General features: G+C 37.1%; 1 long non-coding RNA gene across 1 annotated transcript; it reads left to right on the top strand.

Annotated features, from left to right (window-relative positions):
* Positions 1–467: 467 nt before the first annotated feature.
* Positions 468–6397, top strand: LOC127879541 (uncharacterized). The gene is made up of 4 exons (XR_008049140.1): positions 468–804; positions 1582–1643; positions 5499–5560; positions 6339–6397. It is a non-coding gene; the product is annotated as an uncharacterized LOC127879541 (long non-coding RNA).
* Positions 6398–7018: the final 621 nt, after the last annotated feature.

Here is a 7018-nt window from a genome sequence, read left to right as displayed (position 1 = left end):
CCAAATGAGCATTTTTTCTTTCGCTTGGTTATGAATCCCCATTTTTTACCCAGATTGCCACCATAAAAATAGTCAAAAGTACTTGTTTTGTGCCAAAAATATGAAATTTTGTATTCTATTGAACCTCTAAATGAGAGCTGGCAATGCATATTGACCATCTGCTGCAGTTTAAAGGCACCCATGACATTAAATGCTAGGATATATCATTGGCCTCTGGCAAATAAATGGGCTCCGAGCGACAAGGCGCGTTTCAAGATTTCACACTTTTATTGGTGCTAAACAACAAGTTATTGGAAGCTTATTGATTTCTTCTGTTCAAAGTATCTTTGATCTCTCATTTGTACTAATTTGTTTATTTTCTTGGATGAAATTGGATTTCTTTGCTTTGAAATTGACATTTTTTGGGGTGATTAAAAAAAAAAACCGCGTGTGAAAATATGAAAAAAAATGGCCAAATGGACAGATAATCCAGCCAAACTTATTATGTGTGTGCAATATGAATAGGAAGATAAGAATATGCAAGAAAAACACATTTTAATCAGATGATATTTTTCCTTTAGGTTACAATATAGTAAATCTTTTTGGAGTGCAATGCTATACTCTCTAAAAACATGAACATCATTTATTTGAAGACACGGTTCTCTGTAGGGTCACTTGCCATGACTTTATTTGAGTATATTTCTGTGTGCATGTGGCAGGGAAAACATTGTTGTTTACTAGAAATTCACTCTTTTATCTGAAGATTGGAGACTACATAAGACTTTGACAGATGGCGGGAAACCCTCATGAACTGGATAGAAGCCGGTAAATAGATGGCCATAAAACAGTGACTTTTGATTCGTGACGAGTTCTTTCTTACATATCGCGTGACCTATCTTTTTTATTGCTTAAATCAATTCGGCTTGGAATGCTCTTCGAGAAAAGGTATGGTTATGAGGGTCTCTATGCGCAAAAGTTGACTTTATTTTTCGTTAAAGTTATTGCTTTTACCATTGAATTTGTGTAGGAAATCTTTTACTATATTGTAACCTAAACTAGCTTTATGTGAAAAATGTAATATCATCTGCAAGTGCAAAATATGACTGGGAAAGCTGATTTTTGGTCATTTCTTAGCAAAAGAGAAGAAAATTAGTGCATTAAATGCATGAATTCAGATTATTTGACCCGGAATAGTTGTTTTTCAAGTTGACCCCCCACCCTTGTATAGCCGAATAAGGGCTAAATTGCTTTCCGACTTAAATTCAAAGGCATTTTGGTTGACCGTTGTAGCGTTATTGTGCTACAAGAAGTCAGAATTCAACGCCAAGGACTCCGCAATCCAGTAACGCAACAATAGCTTGTGCGTAAAGCATGAACATTCAAACGGAGCCCCATTTCACCTACATGGAAATGGCGGACATTTTTACAGTTTTGACAGTGCAACAGATGCTTAACTGAGCCAGCTTTCATATTTAGTACAATCATGCATATTTCAAGCTTTATCACCTCATATTATTCATAGAAATACACTTAAAATACATAATTGCATGTTTTTTTCTTCATTTTATATCTATTTCTATTGGGTATTTTGACTTTTTTCAGGTAGAGGAATGTCTGCGACTAAGCCGAGGGCCACTGGATAAGGGTTGTTGATGGTAAAACAGGTAATAATACTAATTTATTATCATGTACACAGGCAAATAAGCATATTTATGATGCTTAAGGTGTGAAATACTGTCCTAATCAGTTTTGTGGTCACTCAAACTCTTGCTGTCGTGCAATTCCCATGCAGTTTGTATCGATTATTCCGCGTCCTGACACGTAAAGCTCGTGCTCTGTTGGCAGCAGAAGTTGGTACTCAACATGTTTATCCTTGTTCCTGAGCATGTGTGCAGCACAGCTGAGTTGATTGCTACTTGTTACCCTACAATTAGCTTGTGTTTGGTACTGTTTTCTCACAATATGCTTACAGTCCTGGTTCCGGCATGAGAAGATGTCGCGTCCGACTTAAACATAGGATTGTTTGTAGCGAGTGTCCCCTTCATCGTTTACATTAGAGGGATCTTTTTGACAAAATTTGGCACTTTCAGCAACCAGTTTTGTTTTTTATTTGGTAAATGCTTCTCTCATTCAGTGATTTAAGGGCAGTATTGACTTTATTTGCTTGTCTTTGCATACAGAGGTGACATGGATCAATGATGTTTGTTGTGTTGAGAATTTCTGCGGGAAGCTGTGTCCCCAAAAGAAGTACTAGAAACCCCTTTCAGGAAGCCTGCATTGATCTGAGCTGCCTTTTTGCCCTGTTACTACATGGAACCTCATTTCTAAGCTTAAAATGCTTGCCTACATATATGTATCTTGTTCATTTTAACCTTTCCGTCCATTCTATACCCCCAAAATGAGCATTTTTTCTTTCGCTGGTTATGAATCCCCATTTTTTACCCAGATTGCCACCATAAAAATAGTCAAAAGTACTTGTTTTGTGCCAAAAATATGAAATTTTGTATCTATTGAACCTCTAAATGAGAGCTGGCAATGCATATTGACCATCTGCTGCAGTTTTAAAGGCACCCATGACATTAAATGCTAGGATATATCATTGGCCTCTGGCAAATAAATGGGCTCCGAGCGACAAGGCGCGTTTCAAGATTTCACACTTTTATTGGTGCTAAACAACAAGTTATTGGAAGCTTATTGATTTCTTCTGTTCAAAGTATCTTTGATCTCTCATTTGTACTAATTTGTTTATTTTCTTGGATGAAATTGGATTTTCTTTGCTTTGAAATTGACATTTTTGGGGTGATTAAAAAAAAAAACCGCGTGTGAAAATATGAAAAAAATGGCCAAATGGACAGATAATCCAGCCAAACTTATTATGTGTGTGCAATATGAATAGGAAGATAAGAATATGCAAGAAAAACACATTTTAATCAGATGATATTTTTCCTTTAGGTTACAATATAGTAAATCTTTTTGGAGTGCAATGCTATACTCTCTAAAAACATGACCATCATTTATTTGAAGACACGGTTCTCTGTAGGGTCACTTGCCATGACTTTATTTGAGTATATTCTGTGTGCATGTGGCAGGGAAAACATTGTTGTTTACTAGAAATTCACTCTTTTTATCTGAAGATTGGAGGACTACATAAGACTTTGACAGATGGCGGGAAACCCTCATGAACTGGATAGAAGCCGGTAAATAGATGGCCATAAAACAGTGACTTTTGATTCGTGACGAGTTTCTTTCTTACATATCGCGTGACCTATCTTTTTTATTGCTTAAATCAATTCGGCTTGGAATGCTCTTCGAGAAAAGGTATGGTTATGAGGGTCTCTATGCGCAAAAGTTTGACTTTATTTTTCGTTAAAGTTATTGCTTTTACATTGAATTTGTGTTAGGAAATCTTTTACTATATTGTAACCTAAACTAGCTTTATGTGAAAAATGTAATATCATCTGCAAGTGCAAAATATGGACTGGGAAAGCTGATTTTTGGTCATTTCTAGCAAAAGAGAAGAAAATTAGTGCATTAAATGCATGAATTCAGATTATTTGACCGGAATAGTTGTTTTTTCAAGTTGACCCCCCACCCTTGTATAGCCGAATAAGGGCTAAATTGCTTTCCGACTTAAATTCAAAGGCATTTTGGTTGACCGTGTAGCGTTATTGTGCTACAAGAAGTCAGAATTCAACGCCCAAGAGACTCCGCAATCCAGTAACGCAACAATAGCTTGTGCGTTAAAGCATGACATTCAAACGGAGCCCCATTTCACCTACATGGAATGGCGGACATTTTTACAGTTTTGACAGTGTTGCACAGATGCTTAACTGAGCAGCTTTCATATTTAGTACAATCATGCATATTTCAAGCTTTATCACCTCATATTATTCATAGAAATACACTTAAATACATATTGCATGTTTTTTTCTTCATTTTATATCTATTTCTATTGGGTATTTTGACTTTTTCAGGTAGAGAGAGAATGTCTGCGACTAAGCCGAGGGCCACTGGATAAGGGTTGTTGATGGTAAAACAGGTAATAATACTAATTTATTATCATGTACACAGGCAAATAAGCATATTTATGATGCTTAAGGTGTGAAATACTGTCCTAATCAGTTTTGTGGTCACTCAAACTCTTGCTGTCGTGCAACCCATGCAGTTTGTATCGATTATTCCGCGTCCTGACACGTAAAGCTCGTGCTCTGTTGGCAGCAGAAGTTGGTACTCAACATGTTTATCCTTGTTCTGAGCATGTGTGCAGCACAGCTGAGTTGATTTGCTACTTGTTACCTACAATTAGCTTGTGTTTGGTACTGTTTTTCTCACCAATATGCTTACAGTCCTGGTTCCGGCATGAGAAGATGTCGCGTCCGACTTAAACATAGGATTGTTGTTGTAGCGGTGTCCCCTTCATCGTTTACATTAGAGGGATCTTTTTGACAAAATTTGGCACTTTCAGCAACCAGTTTTGTTTTTTATTTGGTAAATGCTTCTCTCATTCAGTGATTTAAGGGCAGTATTGACTTTATTGCTTGTCTTGCATACAGAGGTGACATGGATCAATGATGTTGTTGTGTTGAGAATTCTGCGGGAAGCTGTGTCCCCCAAAGAAGTACTATAGAACCCCTTTCAGGAAGCCTGCATTGATCTGAGCTGCCTTTTTTTGCCCCTGTTACTACATGGAACCTCATTTCTAAGCTTAAAATGCTTGCCTACATATATGTATCTTGTTCATTTTAACCTTTCCGTCCATTCTATACCCCCCAAAATGAGCATTTTTTCTTTCGTCTTGGTTATGAATCCCCATTTTTTACCCAGATGGCCACCATAAACATAGTCAAAAGTACTTGTTTTGTGCCAAAAATATGAAATTTTGTATTCTATTGAACCTCTAAATGAGAGCTGGCAATGCATATGACCATCTGCTGCAGTTTAAAGGCACCCATGACATTAAATGCTAGGATATATCATTGGCCTCTGGCAAATAAATGGGCTCCGAGCGACAAGGCGCGTTTCAAGATTTCACACTTTTATTGGTGCTAAACAACAAGTTATTGGAAGCTTATTGATTTCTTCTGTTCAAAGTATCTTTGATCTCTCATTTGTACTAATTTGTTTATTTCTTGGATGAAATTGGATTTTCTTTGCTTTGAAATTGACATTTTTGGGGTGTGATTAAAAAAAAAAACCGCGTGTGAAAATATGAAAAAAAAATGGCCAAATGGACAGATAATCCAGCCAAACTTATTATGTGTGTGCAATATGAATAGGAAGATAAGAATATGCAAGAAAAAACACATTTTAATCAGATGATATTTTCCTTTAGGTTACAATATAGTAAATCTTTTGGAGTTGCAATGCTATACTCTCTAAAAACATGGAACATCATTTATTTGAAGACCACGGTTCTCTGTAGGGTCACTTGCCATGACTTTATTTGAGTATATTTCTGTGTGCATGTGGCAGGGGAAAACATTGTTGTTTACGAGAAATTCACTCTCTTTTATCTGAAGATTGGAGACTACATAAGACTTTGACAGATGGCGGGAAACCCTCATGAACTGGATAGAAGCCGGTAAATAGATGCCATAAAACAGTGACTTTTGATTCGTGACGAGTTCTTCTTAAATATCGCGTGACCTATCTTTTTTATTGCTTAAATCAATTCGGCTTGGAATGCTCTTCGAGAAAGGTCTGGTTATGAGGGTCTCTATGCGCAAAAGTTTGACTTTATTTTTCGTTAAGTTATTGCTTTTACATTGAATTTGTGTAGGAAATCCTTTTTACTATATTGTAACCTAAACTAGCTTATGTGAAAAATGTAATATCATCTGCAATGTGCAAAATATGACTGGAGGAAAGCTGATTTTTGGTCCTTTCTTAGCAAAAGAGAAGAAAATTAGTGCATTAAATGCAGAATTCAGATTATTTGACCCGGAATAGTGGTTTTTCAAGTTGACCCCCCACCCTTGTATAGCCGATAAGGGCTAAATGCTTTCCGACTTAATTCAAAGGCATTTTGGTTGACCGTGTGGTAGCGTTATTGTGCTACAAGAAGTCAGAATTCAACGCCAAGGACTCCGCAATCCAGTAACGCAACAATAGCTTGTGCGTAAAGCATGAAATCAACCAAAACGGAGCCCCATTTCACCTACATGGAATGGCGGACATTTTTACAGTTTTGACAGTGCAACAGAATGCTGAACGAGCCAGCTTTCATATTTAGTACAATCATGCATATTTCAAGCTTTATCACCTCATATTATTCATAGAAATACACTTAAAACTACATAATTGCATGTTTTTTTCTTCATTTTATATCTATTTCTATTGGGGTATTTTGACTTTTTCAGGTAGAGGAATGTCTGCGACTAAGCCGAGGGCCACTGGATAAGGGTTGTTGATGGTAAAAACAGGTAATAATACTAATTTATTATCATGTTACACAGGCAAATAAGCATATTTATGATGCTGTTAAGGTGTGAAAATGTCCTAATCAGTTTTGTGGTCACTCAAACTCCTTGCTGTCGTGCCAATTCCCATGCAGTTTGTATCGATTATTCCGCGTCCTGACACGTAAAGCTCGTGCTCTGTTTGGCAGCAGAAGTTTGGTACTCAACATGTTTATCCTTGTCCTGAGCATGTGTGCAGCACAGCTGAGTTGATTTGCTACTTGTTACCCTACAATTAGCTTGTGTTTGGTACTGTTTTCTCACAATATGCTTACAGTCCTGGTTCCGGCATGAGAAGATGTCGCGTCCGACTTAAACATAGGATTGTTTGTAGCGAGTTGTCCCCTTCATCGTTTACATTAGAGGGATCTTTTGACAAATTTGGCACTTTCAGCAACCAGTTTTGTTTTTATTTGGTAAATGCTTCTCTCATTCAGTGATTTAAGGGCAGTATTGACTTTATTTGCTTGTCTTTGCATACAGAGGGTGACATGGATCAATGATGTTTGTTGTGTTGAGAATTCTGCGGGAAGCTGTGTCCCCAAAAGAAGTACTAGAAACCCCTTTCAGGAAGCCTGCAT

Source organism: Dreissena polymorpha, chromosome 4 (assembly GCF_020536995.1).
Source record: "Dreissena polymorpha isolate Duluth1 chromosome 4, UMN_Dpol_1.0, whole genome shotgun sequence".
NCBI classification, from domain to species: Eukaryota; Metazoa; Mollusca; class Bivalvia; order Myida; family Dreissenidae; genus Dreissena; species Dreissena polymorpha.
This window is presented reverse-complemented; position numbering and strand designations above follow the sequence as displayed.